Source organism: Mustela putorius, unplaced genomic scaffold, assembly GCF_011764305.1.
Source record: "Mustela putorius furo isolate JIRA1106 unplaced genomic scaffold, ASM1176430v1.1 tig00537227_pilon_pilon_pilon, whole genome shotgun sequence".
In the NCBI taxonomy this organism is placed as follows: Eukaryota; Metazoa; Chordata; class Mammalia; order Carnivora; family Mustelidae; genus Mustela; species Mustela putorius.
The window spans coordinates 17023860-17044150 of NW_025422368.1; the positions used below are offsets into that span (position 1 = coordinate 17023860).

At 37.8% G+C, this 20291-nt stretch overlaps 1 protein-coding gene and 1 pseudogene across 1 annotated transcript in view; one reads left to right on the forward strand and one right to left on the reverse strand.

Annotated features, from left to right (window-relative positions):
- The window catches only part of LOC106003695 (60S ribosomal protein L23a-like), a 45103-nt gene that overhangs the window by 8863 nt on the left and 15949 nt on the right, over window positions 1-20291 (reverse strand). The gene's annotated exons all lie outside the window — the stretch shown is intronic.
- On the forward strand, window positions 19277-19360 carry LOC123390103 (annotated as a pseudogene).

Genomic DNA, 20291 nt, shown 5'->3' on the forward strand with positions numbered 1-20291 from the left:
CTAGGGAAAATATAATAAAAAAAAAAACTTGAATCTCATGGAGTTTATATTCTAGGAAGCAGGGAGTCCATAATTAAAACAAATAAGTAGGGTACATATTGTGCAACATGTTAATAAGTGCTAAGGAGACAAAGCAAGAAGGAGTTGGCAGTGGGCTGCATTTCAGACAAGGTGTCCACAGATGGCCTCACCAAGAAGATGACATTTGTATAAAGACCCAAAGGAGAAAGGCACTAAGGAGATTAGGTTTTTATAGTTTATTTTATAGTCCACAACTTTGGAATTGCTTACCTATTTATAATGTCATTTTCGTCTCACCAGGGAGAATATTACAGATGAGGAAAATGAACCTCAAGGATTTTCCCAAAATCATGCAACCACTTAGATTTTAAGATGTATCCAGAACTTTAAAAAGAAGATACCTAGTCACTGTTGTTACCACTCTACAAACTTTCCCTCTGTAAATGAAGACTGAACATCTTTTTCAGGTCCCTGGAAAAATGGATTTAATAGTGGATTTTTAAATTTTATTATAAAACTATTTAATTTGAAATGCAGAAATGAAAGTTTTTAAGATCTTTTATCACATTGCAATCATATTCAATTATTCATATTTGGTACAACTAATTGCTTTAACAACTTTTTGTCTACTTATATTCAATTAAATAAATTTTATTAAGTACCAGTTATTTATGCAAGAAAGTGTTCTGTTTTGTGGATTAAAAAGCCTGAATAGTCAAATGAGTCATCAAGGAATTCATGCAAGTATTTTTTGTGATTGCAACAAAGATCCTAGTTCTCGGATGGAACTGGTTCAGGTGAGAGTATATAGGACACAAAATTCATATTCCATATCCTTTAGTATATGTAAGTCCTCATGAGGTGGAACTGAGTTCTGATTTGCAAAAGTCTCAGAAATATGGCTGATTGTTTCTATTTAATTGTTCCTAAGATAACTGGAAAACAAATGCACAAAGATGCCTCCAACCCCTCAGACGCAGAGGACAAATAATGATACTTCGGGGTAAATAAAAAGTCTCATTGATTGCTCTTCTCATTCTTAAGATGTAAAACAATGATAAATGTAGTTATAAATTTCTTTCCACCACACTGAGCATTTAATGCTATAGCATGTAATGCATATTTTCTTTTTTTAAAGCTAAGTGAATGGCCAAGTCCTACCAGACTTGTTTTACATTGCTCAGAATTTTATGATACCCAATAGACTAAGGAACAATGTGTTAAATTTCAGTGTGGTGCCATTTTCACCCTGCCTCATCACCAGTCCTTTGGGGTAACCACCAGTAAACACAGGGGGTAATATTAGACTCCCATATTGCAGTCACAGTTGCTGCAAACTGCATTTTCCCAGGCCCCTTTGAAAATGACTACTTCATTAAGCAATGGACATGCTTGTCAATATCATCTTTGCCTCCTATAGTTCTCAAACTCCTGGCTTGCCTCTCTCTCTCATAATAAAATAAGCAATTTTCTCTAACTATGCTCACTGTTGTCCCTGTTTACTGAATTAGAGTTTCCAGGTTTGGTAATTGGTCTCCTGCAAATGTTGCAGCCACAAGTGGTTCTCATCACTCAGCTGCTGCTGTTACCATGGAAACTGATGTGTTTACCTTCAGTGTTATTCAATTTTTTTTTCCATCTCTGTAATTCAGTAAGAAGAAAAATTGATGAGTGAAAAGGAAAGATATTGCCTTAAAAAGGAACAGGAAAGGAAGAGGACTTTTAATTATAGGAATTAATAAAATATTCAACACCTACATGTGTGTTTGAATAGCTTATTAATATTCAAAGAAAACAAACTTGCTTTTAGAGGAAAATAATGAAGGCAGGGACTGGTGGCTTTGTGAGTAGCACTAAAATATTTCAAAATCAGAAATGAATATACATCTTATTTTAGGCTTGGATATAAAGAAAATTGCATTTACTATAAAAGTAAGAAATCGAAGTTTTATGTGAAGACAGTGGTTTTCACAATCTTCTGTAAAGTTTTTTCTTCCTAATCTTAAGATCTTTTGGACCTATTATGGACTGAATGTTTGTGTTCCCCAAATTTCATATGTTGAAACATTACCCCCTATGTAATGATATTTGGAGTTAAGGCCTTTGGGAGGTAATTAGGTTTTGAAAATCTTATGAGACTGGGGTTCCCCAGGACGGAATTAATTACTCCCTTTATATTAAATGGAAAAAGACACTCCAGAGCTTTTTTTTTTCTTTTCTTTCTTTCTTTTTTTTTTTTTAAGATTTTATTTATTTATTTGAGAGAGTGAGAGAGAGAGAGTGCAAGCACAAGCAGAGAAAAGAGGGAGGGGGAGAAGCAGACACCTCACTGAGCAGGGAGCCTGACATGGTGCTTAGTCCCAAGACCCTGGAATCATGACTTGAACTGAAGCAGATACTTAAGTGACTGAGCCACCCAGGTTCCCCCAGTGCTTTCTTTGTTTACATACATTTACCAACAAAAGGCCATGTGAGTATACATCAAGGAGATGTCTATAATCCAAGACGAGTTTCTCATTAGAACCCAACCATGCTGGCACCTGATTTCAGACTTCCCGCTTCTAGAAATTTGAGACAATAAATGTGTCCACTCCTCTCAAGTAAGGTATGTTGTGATAGCAGCCCCAACAGATTAAGACAAGGCCCTATCAGTAAGCCTATCATAATGCATTGTTCAAGACTGAGATGCTTCAAACATTGTAAAGCAGAATGAATGTTATTTCTCTGGTAAAATGTCCTGTGGATATATTCCTTGTGTTCCCATAACTTACTCTAAGGTGAGATAAGTTGCAGTTTGAGGACAGTCTTGGTCATACTTTGGGTCTGAAGACTTTCTGTTCAGTTAAACCTGGAAATAAAAGCTGAGACCCATTTTTATTGCTTTAAGTGTCCTGTAACTGATGTGTAGGAAAGTTGCAGGCAAGACAGTGTCATCAAATCATTCCATGCAAATGGCCAGGAACTAAATAATTTTAAATATAAATAAACTATTCACCTCCCCTTGATTTATTTTCTAAGGAAGTGGGATCTGGGGAGAATTCTTTGGTTTTACTGACTGCAGTGGTAAAAGGAAAAGCAATGACAAGCGTTAGGTGTTAGGTTATAGACCTACCAAGAAGAATAAAGACCAAGGAAAGTAGCAAGGAAGAAGACACATAGTGGAGGAGTGAAAAGAAAGACTGAGAGAAGTTTGGGGGACTTTAAAGGGAAAGAGGGAAGTGATTTGAATATTGCCACATGTAATGAAGCTTTGGGGCAATGCAGGAAGTATCTAAAGAGGTATGTAAGGATTATTGTGTTTTCTATGTGATATAATCGCCCCCTTTGCTGACTCATCAAATGGCCTTGGTGAAGACCTAGATTATTTTTCTGTTTTCTAAGTTGAACTAAGTTATGACATGATGGTGAGACTGGCAGTAAGCTAAACTGTAAGTTTTACTTGTTTATTTTAACTGCCAAGACTTCTTGGCATCCTGCATCACGGGACTTAAATGACTCAATTACCCACTTTAGATGTGGGTATTTCAAAATCAACATGAGGCCCAAATTTTACACGGTACTCTGTCCATCTTAATCTTAGTCTACTGCCTCTCTCTCTTCTTCTGCTCCATTTCTGAAACTTCAGAGCCATCCATGAACTGTCTGCCTACCCCTACCCACACATGTTTCTTCTCCATTTCATTAAAAGGAATTAATATCCACCTCATAGTTGAATCCCCAGCCCAAATCAGTTTTGTGGTAGAAAACCAATGTCTGTTAAATTCCTTGGAGCTCTTCCCATCAAAAGATGGCATCTGCACTGGCTCTGTGATACTCCCCCTAGTAGAAAACAATGGAAATGATGTTGTATAACTTCAGAGCCTCAAGAAACCTTCATCTTCCACTCACTCAGTCACAGTGTTTCTCAACTTCAATACTATTGACATTTTGGACCAGATAGATCATTCTTTATTGCTGGCACTGTACTGTTCAATGTAGGACATTTATAAGCATCCTTGACCACTACCACTAGATGCCAGAAGCAATCATCCCCACTTGCCACCTCACAGCCTTCACCCTTACTAAATAAATTTATTAATCTCAATATTTTAATTTTGGAATCTTTGGGATTTTTAACATATATAACCATAACATGTACAGTCTTTATAACATATTTCTTTTTATTGCCTTACTTCACTGACTGGGAACATAGTATTTTTTTTTTTCCAATCACCAAGAGAATGTTTTAAATATTATCAAGTATAATATTTGGTATTGATATCTTATAGATATACATTAACTGATTTCTTATAGATATAGTTTAACAGATTAAGGAAATTATCTTTGATTCCTAGTTTAGTAATAAGCTTTAAGAAGTTTTTTGATTGTTAAATTACTAAATTTAATTTAGCAATTAAATTTAGTTTAATTTAAGAGGGCAGAGGGAGAAAGAAAGAGAATCTTAAGCAGGCTCCATCATCATCAGGGACCTGCCACTGAAGCTCAATCTCACAACCCTGAGATCATGACCTGAGCCAAAATCGAGAGCCACCCAGGCACCTCTGAGTTTTTAAATCTTTTTTTCCATTAATTGAGATAATTACATGATTTTTCTCATTTGTTCTGTTAATGTACTGGATAACACTGATTTATTTATTTATTTACTTTTAAAGAGGGGGTAGGGGAAGGTTGGAGGGAAAAGGAAAGAGAGAATCTTAAGCAGACTCCATGTTCATGTTAAGCAGACTCCATGTTGCAGAGCCTGACATGGGGCTCAACCTTCAAACCCTGAGATTATGACCTGAGTGGAAATCAAGTCAGATGTATAACTGACTGGAGCACCCAGGCACCTGTGATTTATTTTTAAATATTAATTTTGCTTTTGTGAAATAGGCTCAATTTATCTAGTTTTATTATCATTTTTGTACATTGCTAGATTTAGTTTCCTAGTATTTTAGGGCTTTTTTATCTGTGTTTATGAGTATGGATGGTTTGTGATTTTTCTTTGTTGATATATTCTTATTAAGTTTTATTACCAAGGTTATGCTGGCCTTATAATATGAATTTGAGAGATTTATGATTCTTTTCCATTTTCACTATCATCTGACCTTTTTTATGTTCCAAAAGTTTGACTACTAAGAACAGAGTCATCCAAGCTATCCTGCTCTCTGTCTCTTATTTACATTTGGGTATGGGAGACAAGGATTAGAAAACAGATGATAAGAGGAGGTGGTGAATAGAGTATTCTTCCCACTATCTCCAGGTTTATTTGGGGCTACTTTTCTTTTAAACTACAGATTCTACTAGGAATCCCCTCTTGTGTGGCTCTACCTTTCATGGCCCTCTGATAGCCAGATTCACCTTTCTTGCTCTTTTAGATCTGATGGCAGTAGAGGCTTCCACTGTTGCAAGTCTAGGAATGCCTCACCATCATTTGTTTGTACTCTTAACCATGTACATCTCTATAAATAGTTCATTCCTTAAATTCTCTTCAGTTAAACTTTTTCATGCGTGCCATCTTTCTACCAGCATTTTTTTTCTTTTTTTTTTAATTTTTCTTTTTTTTTATTAATTTTTTATTTTTTATAAACATATATTTTTATCCCCAGGGGTACAGGTCTGTGAATCACCAGGTTTACACACTTCACAGCACTCACCAAAGCACATACCCTCCCCAATGTCCATAATCCCACCCCCTTCTCCCAAACCCCCTCCCCCCAGCAACCCTCAGTTTGTTTTGTGAGATTAAGAGTCACTTATGGTTTGTCTCCCTCCCAATCCCATCTTGTTTCATTTATTCTTCTCCTACCCACTTAAGCCCCCATGTTGCATCACCACTTCCTCATATCAGCCATCAAAAGAAATGAAATCTTGCCATTTGCGACAACATGGATGGAACTAGAGCATATCATGCTTAGCGAAATAAGTCAAGCAGAGAACGACATCTACCAGCATTTTGACTGAAGATCAAGTAGTTTAAGAACTGCATCAGTGGTAAGAAGTAAAGTCTCAAAATAGGGTTCTGAGTTTCAGTTGTTCATGTGCTTAATGAACACATGGATGATCTTGCTGGAGGAAATGTGGCACAAATATTCTATGACACTCAGCAGCTTCAGTTATTTAAATTATCACTGGTAGTGGCATGGGATAGAATACTAGAAGAGGGCAAGGTAATGGAATAGTGGCTCTGGGATTTAGTTGCTATGGTGACAGTGTTGATTGCAAAGATATTGAGGTAGGCTAGTCATTTATGAGTGCACTGGAGAGCTTACAAAAGTAAAAGCACAGAATTAAAATTAAAATTAAGGTTTTGGATTTCCAAGTAATATCGTGAATGAAGAATCACAAAGCTTTCATGATAACCTTGAAGAACATCCTTATTTATGTGGCCACAAGATAGACTTTGCTGATCATTAGACCACACATCTGATTGTTAAGGTTTACAGAGTTGCAAAGCATGGTAACCTGTTAAGTCCCTCTATGCTAGGGAAACTGATTGGAAGGAGTGGCTTACTACTTGGAGGGTGAAATCTGGCAGATAAAGACAAGGGTGAGAATTTTGGAACCCATACTATCTTGAATTATTTTTTGCTAGTGGAAGGGCCACTCCATCTCACTGTGCAAGCAGTTACTCCCTTGCATGAAACATCTTCAGAGAGAGGAGAGAGAGTGAGCGAGCAGCATACAGATGGATCACACAAAGTCATTGCCTGGAAAAATGAGAGGGGTTCCTTATTGTAAGTTTTTACAACCAGCAGAGCCCAAAGTCTGAAGTTTTAGAAGTCCATGCTGTGGCTGGTGTTGACTCTGGTGGGAACTGCAGTGCTCCTGTGGAGAAGGAGGACAGAGGCCCTGGGAGCGGACACCACAATCTGAGGGTCCCCTGGGATGCACTGGGAGAGAGAGTTTCCCTTTCTTGGACTTCATATCAGAGAGGTAGTATTGCCATTCAGTGGACAAAGAGCCAGTGGCACCATTGCACTCCCCCACTCCTTAAGCACAGGGACAGAGTCCAACCTGGACTCGGGCTTTTTGCTGTGCTTTACTCTAAATTCCAGGCTCCCATATGTTGGTGCAACTGCCTTTCTGGGACAAACTGGCACCAGCCCCAGCATGGTAAGACCCTCACTCAGAGGACCAGTGTGAGTCTGCCCCAAGCCAGTTCTCTAAAATTTGGGGGTTTGAAACGCAACCAGCAAGCCTGAGATAAAACACAGTACACTGCACTTCCAGGCAGGTAGAGGGCTCTTACACAGACAGGATGAAGGCAGGAGTCTAAGGGATTCCTGGAACACATGAGGGGAGATTGTTCATTATTCTGTGAGGGATTCCTGGATAGCAGCTGGCACAAACTCCTCTCTTCAGGGATACAGAAGAGGGCTGGAACTATTTTTCTACACTACCATAAGCATGAACTGACTTCAGTGAGCAGATAGTGCTCACAGTGGAGCCCTGAACTGCTTACACCAAGCTCTGCCCCCCTGCACTTCTCTACTAGGGCAAGTGTGACTTCAAACCAGAGCAGTGGGGCCCTCCCCCAGAAGACGAGCACAATGTGCCCCCCAACAGAGACCAAGTCTACTGACCATAGAGTGCTACAAAGCTTCATCTCTGGTGGAAATAGCATCAGGCCTCTTTTAAAAAGCAGACCAGAGCACATCTAGTTAAAACTCACCGCCCTCTGGACAAGGTCCAAACACTCCCCACTGCAGGCAAGGAAAAACTGCAGAGGACTGACCTGAAGGAAAGAACAGCCAAAACACAATAGCAGAATGCACACAGCACACACCAGAAACATTTCCTGAAGCACCAGGCCCTGAACAGTATATGAGCTCTTCTTCATAAAGACGTTCCTCTCAGGAGTAGAAAACATACCAGACTTATGTTCCCAACACATGGAAGAAGAGACCTAAAAAAAAATGTCAAGGTAGAGGAATTCATACCAGAAGAAGAAACAAGAAAAGGTCATCGCCAGGGATCTAATTGAAACAGATATAAGTATATGTCTGAACCAGAATTTAAAACAACAATCATAAGGATACTAGCTGGGGTTGAGAGAAGCATAGAAGACACCATGGATTCCCTTATTGCAGAGATAATAGACCTGAAAACTAGTCAGGTCGAAATAAAAAATTCTTTAACTGAGATGGGAAACCAACTGGATGTAATGACCATAAGGATGGACGAAGAGAGGATTGAGTAAGTGATATAGAAGATAAAATTATGGAAATTAATGGGGATGCCTGGGTGGCTCAGTGGGTTAAAGCCTCTGCCTTTGGCTCAGAACATGATCCCAGGGTCCTGGGATCAAGCCCAGCATTGGGCCTCTGCTTGGTGGGGAGCCTGCTTCTCCTTCTCTCTCTCTGCCTGCCTCTCTGCCTACTTGTGATCTCTGTCTGTCAAATAAATAAATAAAATCTTTTTTAAAATTATGGAAATTAATGAAGTTGAAAAGAAGAGGGAAAGAAAAATATTGGATCACAAATGTAGACTCAGGGAACTCAGCAACTCCATAAATCATAATAACATTCATATCAGAGGAGTCCCAGAAGAAGAAGAAATGGAAAAAAAGGGCAGAAGGTTTATTTGAACAAATTGTATCTGAAAACTTCCCTGGGAAAGGAAAGAGACATCAAATCCATGAAGCACAGAGAATTCCTATCAAAATAAACACGAGCAGGCCAACATCAAGATATATCATAGTAAAATTTGCAGAATATAGATATAAGGAAAAAATCCTAAAGGCAGAAAGGGGAAAGAAATCCCTAATGCACAAGGGAAGGCAAATAAGGCAAGCAGCAGATCTCTCCACAGAAACTTAGTAGGCCAAAAGTGGCATGATATATCCAACATGTTGAATGGGAAGAAGATGCAGCCAAAAATATTCTATCCACCAAGGCTGTCATTCAGAATGGGAGAGATAGTTTCCCAGATAAAAACTGAAGGAGTTCAGGACCACTAAACCAGCCATGCAAGAGATATCAAAGAAGACTCTTTTAGTGGGAAAGGTAGACCAAAAGCAACAAAAACTAGAAAGGAACAGAGAAGATCTCCAGAAACAAGTAATACAATGGAACTAAATCCATATCTATCAATAATGATTCTGCATGTAAGTGGATTAAATGCTCCAATCATGAGATATAGACTGTTAAAATGGATTAAAAAAAAAAAAAAGATCCATCAGGGCACCTGGGTTGCTCAATCATTTAGCATCTAGGTCTTGTTTTCAGCTCAGGTCATGAGCTCAGGGTCCTTGGATCCAGCCCCATGTTACCTTGATTCCAAAACCATGTTGGACTCCCTGCTCAATGGAGAGTCTTTTTGTCTCCCTCTCCCTCTGCTCCTCCCCATGCTCATGTTCTCTCTCTCTCTCTCTCTTAAGTAAATAAATAAATCTTAAAAAAAAAAAGAAGGTCCATCTATATGCTATCTACAAGAGACTCATTTTAGACCTAAAGACACCTGCAGTTTGAAAGTGAGGGCATGGAGAACTATTTATCATGTTAATGTTTGTCAAAAGAATCCTGGAGTAGCCATACTTATATCAAACAAACTAGGTTTTACCAAGAGATGAGAAGAGAACTATATCATAATAAAAGGGGGTCTGTCCAACCAAAAGATCTCATAATTGTAAGTATTTATGCCCTCAACTTAGGAACATCCAAATATATAAAACAATAACAAACAGAAAGAAACTCATTGATAATAATACATTAACAGTAGGGACTTTAACAGCCCACTTAAAGCAATGAATAGACTGTATAAGCAGAAAATTGATAATGAAACAATGGTTTTGAATGACACACTGGGTCAGATGGACTTGACAGTTATATACGGAACATTTCATCCTAAAGATTCAGAATACACATCTTTTTGAATTCACATGGAACATTCTCCAGAGTAGATCACATACAAGGTCATAAATCAGGCCTCAAAAAGATTGAGATCATACCATGCATATTTTCCAACCACAGTGCTATGAAATTTGAATTCAACTCCAAAAAAAAAAAATTTTTTTTGGAAAGACCACAAACACATGGAAATTAGAGAACTTTCTACTAAAGAATAAGTGGGTCAACCAGGTTATTAAAGAAGAAATTTTAAAAATGCAAGGAAACAAGTGAAAATGAAAACACAATGGTCCAAAATCTTTGGGATGCAGCAAAAGCAGTCTGAAGACAGAAGTATCCAGCAATTCAGGCCTATCTCAAGTAAGAAAAATCTCAAATGCACAACCTAAACTTATACCTAAAGGAGTTAGAAAAAGGACAGCAAATGAAGTCTAAAGCCAACATAAGGGAAATAATAAAGATTAGAACAGAAATAAATAGTATAGAAATTTTAAAAATAGTAGAACAGATCACTGAAATTAAGAGCTGGTTCTTTGGAAGAATTAATAAAAGTAATAAACCCCTAACCAGACTTATTAAAAAGAAAATAGAAAGGACCCAAATAAAATCACAAATGAAAGAGGAGGGATAAAAAACAACACCACAGATATATGATTATAAAAGAATATTGTGAAAAATTATATGCCAACAAATCAATCAGAAGAAATGGGTAAATTCCTAAAACAAGTCAACTACCAAAACTGAAATAGGAAGAAATAGAAATTTTGAACAAACCCATAACCAGCAAAGAAATTGAATCTGTAATCAAAAATCTCCCAACAAAAGTCCAGTATCAGGTGGTTTTCTGGGAAAATTCTATCAAACATTTAAAGAAGAGTTAATACATCTTCTCAAACTGTTCCAAAAAATAAGAATGGAAGGAAAACTTCCAAATTTATGCTACAACACCAGTGTTACCTTGATTCCAAAACCAAAGAACCCACTAACAAAGAAAATCATAGCCCAATATCCCTGATTAACATGGATAAAAATATTCTCAACAAAATACTAGCAAATGGAATCGAACAGTACATTAAAAGAATCATTCACCACAATTAAGTGGGATTTATTCCTGGGCAGCAGGGTGGTTCGGTATTCACAAATCAATCAACAGGATATACCACATCAATAAAAGAAAGGAAAAGAACCATATGATCCTCTCAATAGATGCAGAAAAAACATTTGACAGTATCCATTCTTGAGAAAAACCTCAACAAAGTAGGTTTAGAAGATACAAAGACTCTCCTTTAATATTTCTTGCAGGGCTGATTTAGTGGTCATGAACTCCTTCAGTTTTTGTTTGTCTGGGAAATTCTTTATCTCTCCACTCTGAATGACAGTCTTGGTGGATAGAATATTCTTGGCTGCATATTCTTCCCATTCAGCATGTTGAATATATCATGCCACTTTCTTTTGGCCTGCTAAGTTTCTGTGGAGAGATCTGCTGCTAGCCTTGTCTTCCCTTGTACATTAGGGATTTCTTTTCCCTTGCTGCCTTTGGGATTTTTTCCTTATTTCTACATTTCGTGAATTTTACTATAGTATGTCTTGATATAGATCTTATTTTGTTTTTGTTTAGGGGTCTTTGTGCCTCCTGGATCTGGATATTTCCTTCCCCAAATTAAGGAAATTTTCAACTATTATTTCTTCAAACAAATTTTATGGCCCTTTTCTCTCTCTTCTACTGGGACTCCTATAAAATGAAGTTAATACATTTGATGTAGCGCTGAGTTCCCTAAGTCTACTCACATTTTGCATAATTCTTTTTTCTCTCTTTTGTTCAGCTTGATTGCTTTCCTCTACTCTATCCTTGTTTCTCTGCTTCTTCCAGCCTGCTCTTCATTCTATCAAGTGTGTTTCTCATTTATTTCTGCTATGTTATTCCTTATCTGTGTTAATGGTCTCACGGATGTCCTCCACTCTTTTCTTAAGTCAGTAAATATCCTTGTGATCATTGCTTTAAATTCTCCAGCAGGCATGTTACTTCTATCTGTTTCATTTAGATATCAGGCCTACAATGTCCTGTTCTTTCATTTGGTGTGAAAGAAATTATTCTTTCTCATTTTGTCTGAATCTCTGTGCCTATTTCTGTGTGTCAGGAAAGTCAGCTGTATCTTCTGTTCTTGAAGGTAATGGCCTTATGAAGAGGAGGTCCTAGAGTACCCTGCAGTGTAGTGTTCCTTCTTCCCCAGGGTCTGGCACTTCCAGGAGCATCCCCAATGTGTGCTGAATGCACTCAGCTCTTGTGTCCTGGCCACTTTATCCCTTAGGCCTATCATTTGCAGAGGCTCTCATTGTTTGTGTGGGCAGTGTTTGGTCCCTGGCTTGAATGGGGTATATTTTAATTAGATGTGCTGTGGTGAAATGAGACCCATCAATATCTCCACTGGAATAGAGGCCTCACAAAACTCCCAGGTAGGAAGAAGTGGTGTTGATAGGAGTCTGGGCTGGTCTTCTGGGGAAGAGGGCCCACCGTGCTGGGACTGAGACAAGAATGACTGGGAAGGGCAGTTCTTCCAGAGACATTGGGGGATAAAGGTAGCGGATAGGGGGTGGGACTTATTGTAAGCAAATTAGGCAGCCAGTGTCAGTGATGCACTGTTCCCAAAGGTGCTTATGATGATAGGCAGAGGAGGAAAATGGGGCCTGTCAGTTCCTTCAATCCCAGAGGCTTCTTTCCATGAAGCCTGTCTCTCTGGGACATACTAACCTCCCCACTGCATGTCCCAGGCCCTCTTCAGATCAGTCTTTCCATGTTGTATGTCTGTGGGTTGGTTGCCTTTCCTTCTCCCCAAAAGCAACCTTCTAAGCTACCCCTGAGCCAAGCAGACTGACCTTTAAAAGTCCAGGCTTTTGGGGCTCCTGGGTGGCTCAGTCAGCTAAGCCACTGCCTTTGGCTCAGGTCATGATCCTGGAGTCCTGCGATCGAGTCCCACATCGGGCTCCCAGCTCTATGGATAGTCTGCTTCTCCCTCTGACCTTCTCCCCTCTCACGCTCTCTCTCACTCCCTCTCTCACTCTCAAATAAATAAATACAATCTTTAAAAAAAAAAAAAAAAAAGTCCAGGCTTTCTACATATTATATGACTCCATTTATATAAATGTCCGGAATGGGCAAATCTGGAGACAAAAAGGGAATAGAAATGATTGCTGATGGGTATGGCATTTTTTTTGAGGGTGATTAAATGTTCTGGAATTAGTGGTGGTGATGGCACTACCTTCTGATTGTACCAAAACCACTGAACCTACATTTAGTAGAGTGAATTTGTAGTATGCAAATTATATCTCAATAAATCTTTTATAAATCAATCAATCAATGAATTAATCTCTAGGCTTTAAGCCCTACTGGTTGCAAGAACTCACAAAATTCGAGACCCCTCATTTTCCAAGCCAGTTGCTATTGGCATTCGTTTTCCCCAGGTGCTTCCCTGAGTGTTAGTCTGTCTCTCACTCTTCTCCACAACTGCAGCTTTCTCCCCACTCCAGCAGCCATGATCCCTTTCTCTCCCAAGCTATATCTCTGCAGCTTCCTACCTTCTTCAATGCAGCCTCTTCTCTACCTTCAGTTGTGAAGTTTGTTTGCCAGTCTTCAGATTGATTTCTGGGGTATTATGGATGATTTGATAGTTATCTGGTTGTATTCATGGGATGTAGCAAGCCTAGGGTCCTGTCACCTCTGCCACCTTCTCCCTCTCCTACTTAAATTCTCTTTAAAAAGTATTATTTGAACTAAGGAAGAGAGGTATTCTCTATAGGAGGAGAATAGATCAAAGCTGTTGTTAAGAAAAGCCACTTTTCCTCCACCCTCTTAGGTTTAGTGACAAGGCCTTCAAATTTATAATAACAAAAGACCAATTAATAGGAGAAAAGGCACACAATTTTTATTAACATTTATGTGCACAGGAGTTTATAAAAAAGAAATGAAAGTCAAAGAAGTGGTTAGACTCACACGTTTAGCATTTTAACAAAAAAAAAAAAAGAGGGAGCTTGAGCTTCAAGGAATGATAAGTTATGGGGAAGTGACTAGGAAATATATGGAGAAGAATAGTGGGAGATAAAAATTTAGTTATTCAGACTTATCTTGATTCTGCCTCTCTGTCCTGGGTGATGTGTGGTACTCTCCTTCCCATGACAGGAGAGGGAGACACCTCATAAAGAAAATTTATGCCCTGCTTATAGGTGGGTAAGGGGAAGGCAGGGAAACATTCCTGCATCTGTGGATTCTCAGTTGCCTTCAGCTCAAAATAATCCTTATGCTAAAGTTTCATATCTTAGAGTAGCATACCCTTATCTCCTCCACAGTAGTGCAAGTCAATTTTGAATCTGTCACTTTGCTTTTGGTTTAGTTTAGTTCTTTCAGATATGTCTGTGTGTGCTTGATGAAGTAAAGTAAAATTAGTTATATTGTTAGCTGTAATAACGGAACAATATTGGGATTCAAAAAAACAGAAAACAGGCTAACAATCAAGCCAACAAAGGAACTCTTCAGCAACATTTCATCGTGCTCAATTTGTAACTGGGATAGTGTGTTCTACTGCTGTACTGGCTCAAAGGGCATTTCAAACTGGCTTTACCTCATCTCCTGATGTCAGGTAATAAGAATTACCTTTAAGTCAGCCCTATTGCATTAAGTATCTCGGTTCTCCACTTTGTTCTGGACAACTATGAGTTTCCAGAATGATTGGATCGTATATTGTCCCCTCGGTATATCAGTAGTATGTGGGTATTTATTCCAAAAAGCACAGGGTTTGTGTATCTATCTGTTCCTTGCTCTCTTGTTCATGTGATCATTCCTCCAGCTTCTTCTCCTCTCCTGTTCTCAGTTCACTGTCCTTGATATAATCACCCCTGGGCAGAAAACTTCACTCTGCATACGTGCAAAGGAATTTTTCCATCTGGGAATGCTTGCTTCTTTTCCTCAGTAAATGATTTGATGTAGATTTGGAAGAGAGAGAGTAAGCGACCTTAGGATTGATTTAAAGAATTTCATGACCACATGAAGCACCTGGGTGGCTCAGTCAGTTAAGAATATGATTCTTGATCTCTGCTCAGATCTTGATCTCAGGGCCATAGGTTCAAGACCCACATTGGTCCCCAAGCTGCATGGAGCCTATTAAAAAAAAAAAAAGTATTTCATGACTTCGAGTATTAGGGGAAGGGTGGGTGCTGGTTGAAGAAAAAAAACAAATAGATTAACAATACCCTTCTCTGTGTAAAATTTAAGCTCCTTGGGGCGCCTGGGTGGCTCAGTGGCTAAAGAGGCTAAAGCCTCTGCCTTCGGCTCAGGTCATGATCCCAGGGTCCTGGAATCGAGCCCCGCATCAGGCTCTCTGCTCAGTGGGGAACCTGCTTCCTCGTCTCTCTCTGCCTGCCTCTCTGCTGACTTGTGCTCTCTGTCAAATAAATAAATAAAATCTTAAAAAAAAAAAAATTAAGCTCCTTCCCTGACCTGGCTCCAGGTTACCTCTTTATACATCAAACTTTGTATTTTCTTTTCCTTCCCTGGAATAAGCTTCTTCCAGATCTTTGCAATCTGGCTCCTTAGAGTGTCATTTAGTCTCAATTCCAGTCACATCTACTCACAAAGGTCTCTTCTCAAAACCTAATCAAAAGCAGCCCTGCACATCATTATCACATCATAGCACTTTTGTTTACTTCATGGCATTTGTCACCGTCAGAATGTGCTTCCCTCACATTTGTCTACCGTGCATTGTTTAACTCCACTAGAACATAAACTGTAGGAAAACAAAGATTAATATTTCCTTTATTTACTGCCCTATCCCCAGTACCTATAATGTTGCCTGGAAGTAAGTCCTAAATAAATATTTGTGTGCTCAGTGATTGTACAACTGAGTAAAAGAATGATTTGTTGAAGTATGACGAAGGTGAGGAGTTCACTTAGCATAGCTGTTTGCGAATTTTTTCTCCAGAATCCTATCACATTCAAAATTATTAAGGATGCCCAAATAACATTTACTTCTGTGTTGTATGTATGATATTTAATGTATTAGCAATTAAAATTTTAAAATTATGTACCAATTCATTTATAAATAATAACAATCATAAATCCATTACCTGTTAACATTTTTTAAAAACCCTTTAAAATAGAAAGTATTTTCCAAAACAAAATAATGAGAATGATGGCATAGTTTTACATTTTACTAATCTATTCAATTTCTGGCTTAGTAGAAGACAGCTGGACTTTCATATTTTCTCTACAATCAAAACATGCGATATGTTATTTTGGTTAAAATATATAAAGAAAATCTGAGCTCATCCGGTTGTGGAGTTGGTAAAGGAAGGGATATTTAAATAGCTTTTTTAGATAATTGTGGCTATTCTTTTTTGCTACTACTGACAAAGCTTGACAAGTGGTAGTTTCTTAAGGTTAATTGCAATGTGGAATCTGAGTCTACATCAATGAACTTTTTGTACTTTTTTAATTAAAATCTTATTGGTCTATGTTGTACTTTGAATGGGTGTGTCTTTATCCATGTGTGATTTTGTAATGTATTTTATTGGCCACTTGCAAAATATCAATTGACTGAGTCATGCATATATGCCAAATGTTAATACATTTTATTAAAACCTGTAAAAAATCACATTTGTTAACATAACCCCAATATTATCCGAAGAGTCTTTAGGTATTAGGAAGCTGTCAAGTTCATGGTGGCATATGTAAGTTTTCTATTTTTGCTTGGAATCTTGAATTCTGTCATTTTCAATAAGTACTTGCAGTGATTTGTCTTGATTGATGAGCACACTTTATTCGTTTTTCAAAAACTTGTGTCAAATACCCAAGATGGAGTGATCATGGTTTGTCAGTCATTCTTTTAAATAAGAATTATTTTTATGGAAAAAGGTGACTAGTTCAGTTCATAACTCAAGTGATTGCAACAAATGCTTTTTCTTGAGACATCTTACTTCAATGTGCAGCAAGTGTTTATGTATAGCTATAGCAAAAAAATATTTAAAAGACATGCACTCAAATATTGAGATTAAAATTTTACTGCCTCATCAATCTTTTGTTAATTGGAACAGGTGACTTTTTTCCGTGAATGTATGGCCAATAAGAAATACCATGAATACCAGTACTGTTTGATGACACTGCCTTGTTTCATGCTGGTTAGGACACCTGTAGTTTTCCTCACAATTTTTTCTGCACTATCAGTACAAATTTTAATTCTTTGTAAAAGAGCAAAAAAAATAGTATTATAAAAATAAATGTTAACTTAATCTACCCCTTGAAAGGGGACCTTCCCACCTTCCCCAAAAGATGTTCTGAGAGGCCATACTCTAAAAAGTACTACTTTAGCTCATGGTTGCTGTAGGTCAGAAATAAAATATAAAAGAATATTTGACATACCTTCTTTTTTTTATTTATTTATTTGACAGACAGAGATCACAGGTAGGCAGAGAGGCAGGCAGAGAGAGAGCAGGAAGCAGGCTCCCTGCTGAGCAGAGAGCCCTATGTGGGACTCGATCCCAGGACTCTGGGATCATGACCTGAGCCGAAGGCAGAGGCTTTAACCCACTGAGCCACCCAGGCGCCCCTGACATACCTTCTTAACCCAAACTTCAATTCAATTGAATTTGCAAATATTAAGTTCAAGAAATGCTTTCTTCCTACATTCCCTTATCTATAAATATCTACCCAGAAATGAGCACAAAGAACAAGGTAGCAAGTGTGAGGTATCTTGTACAGCTAATGATTGCAATTATGTAGGCTCATTGCTCTATTATTATCTAGGCATTCTGATCTTCTACATAAGAGACTGGTCTTACATTTGTGCTTTGTCTTAGAAACATTTCTGTCATTTTCTACCTATGGATGGGTAAAGTATGAAGAGAGTAAAAAAGGGTATATAGTGACCCATAAGTTTTAAAATTCTTTCCCTAAAAGTGGTTTTGCAGTAATGTTGGCCAAACTTCTCAAAGAAATTAGAATGATCAATTCTGATGACAAGCCATTGTTTAGAAACTTGAAGGATCTTTTTACCCTATCAGAGATTGCTCAGGCCACTTGCTTGCACAGATGGTCATGTAGAAATCTTAACTTTATTCTGCTTTGAGCATGCTTGTATTTCCACTTGCTTGTTATTATATTGCAAGTCTATAAGCAAAGCTCTTTTATCCATACTCACAGACATCCAGGAAATGCTGGGAATTCAGCACAAGGAACAACCCTCAGCAACAAGGGTAGTAAATGAATACCGAACTTCCTTGTCCTTCAGTAAGATAATTCTAAGTTCCTGAGAGCATCCCTAGCTAGACTGAACCCCATTGTCTATATAGGTAACCCTTCTCATTTCATGCACCCTTTAGTGGGTTTTCTCCTTTCCCTGTTTCACCTCAGCTTCACTTGTGCGTCCTGGGATCCACCAGATAAACGACCTACACCCAATCCCTTTTATTCAGGATTGGTTTTTGAGAGGCCAAATAAAGACAAAATCTTCCTTCAAACAGAGTCAATGGTAATGAACAAATTACCATTTGGGGGGCAGAGAAGGAAGGAGGGAAGTAGTGTCACCTTTTACTTTACAACTGAAATATGTTCTAATTATAATATTCATTGATATCCCGTTATGTTAAAGAAGAGTTCATACAGGACATACTCCCCATTTTCAAACCACGGAAGCATGCCTGGGTGGCTCAGTAGGTTTAGCATCCAACTCTTGATTTTGGCTCAGATCATGATTTCAGAATCAGGGGATAGAGCCGCATATTGATCTCACATGGATGTTTTCAAGCATAGTTTCTGGAGCTGTATCCACCAACATACTTTTCTTATGATACTTGATTTTCAAAGTCACTAGATTTGTCTATGGACTCTACTCTTAGCTATCTGCCAAAGTTTATAAATTTACAAGTCATATTTTCATATTGCTTTCCCTTTTACTCTTTTTAGCTACTATCAGTCTGGCTGATAGTAACTGTTAATATATGAGTGACTACAGAAGGAAGGACCCCAGGAAGGGAAAGAGGGAAGAAGGAAGGAATAAAGGAAGGACAACTGAATTTGAAAATGCATTTGGTGCTAAGTCATTCAGTTCTAAAGGGCAGATTTGATTTATTCTGCATATGTAAATTACAGTATTTGCAAATTACTTGGTTATCTGTAATTCTTTTTTTTTTTTTTTTTTTTTTTTGGTTATCTGTAATTCTTAACAATAAGCCCAGATACTCCCTAATGTCAAGTGAGAAAATAAGTTTTACATATCAGAAACTCGGGAAAAGCACTGATATCTGGGAAGCATTCTTCAAAGGAAATTGAAGTCTAAAACCAAACAGAATTCAATAGAGGGAGTCAAAACAAGACATCCTAAGTTCTTAGCAGAATGGTTTAGTTCAAGGATATTTTACTCCACTTTAAAGAAGAACAAATAAGCTTTGTGCAGTGGCAGTATCGTAGCCAATGAGGTTTATCCGAGGCGCGATTATTGCTAATTAAAGAAGAACAAATAATTCAGAAATCAAGCACACATAAAGGAAAACAAGGTGCATGAAGTTCTGGGCCCTTAAAAGCATAATACAAATTTATCTACTTGAAGATGTAGGGAATGATGAGAAATCTTATGAAAATTAAAGTAGTGATACTTTACCACACAATCCAGCAATTGCACTGCTTGTTATTTATCCAACAGAGCTGAAAACTTATGTACACACAAAAACCTGAACACCAATGTTTATAGCAGCTTCATTCAGAATTGCCAAAACTTGGAAACCATAAAGATGTCCTTCAATACATCAATGGATAAATAAACTGTGGTCTTCCAGACAATGGAATATTATTCAGAACTAAAAAGAAATGAACTACCAACCATGGAAAGACATGAAAAAACCTTAAATGCTATTACTAAATGAAAGAAGCCAATCTGAGAAGGCTACACACTGTACAATTCCAACTGCATGACCTTCTGGAAATGGCAAAACTATGGAAACAGTAAAAAAGATCAGTGATTGCTAGGAATAAGAGGGGGATAAATACGTGGAACACAGATTTTTAGAGCAGTGAAACTACTCTGTATGAAGCTGTAATAGTGGATATATGCCAGTATACATTTGTCAAAACCCCAAGAATGCATACCAAGAATGAGCTTTATTATAAAATATTGACTTGGGGTGATAATGTGTCAATTGTAGGCTCATCAGTTACAACAAAAAAACCACTCCGGTGGGAGATGTTGGTAATGGGGGAGCCTATGCATGTATGGAGGCAGGCAGTCTCCTGTACCTTCTGTTCAGTTTTGTTGTGAACCTGAAACTTCTCTAAAAAATGTTCTTAAAATATTTTTTAAAAATATTAAAGTAGTGTATAATTTATTCTCACCAGCAGTTATCCATGTTGAACTGACACATTTAAGATTGTTCTTAAGTTCTTTCTTTTTTTTTTTTTTAAGA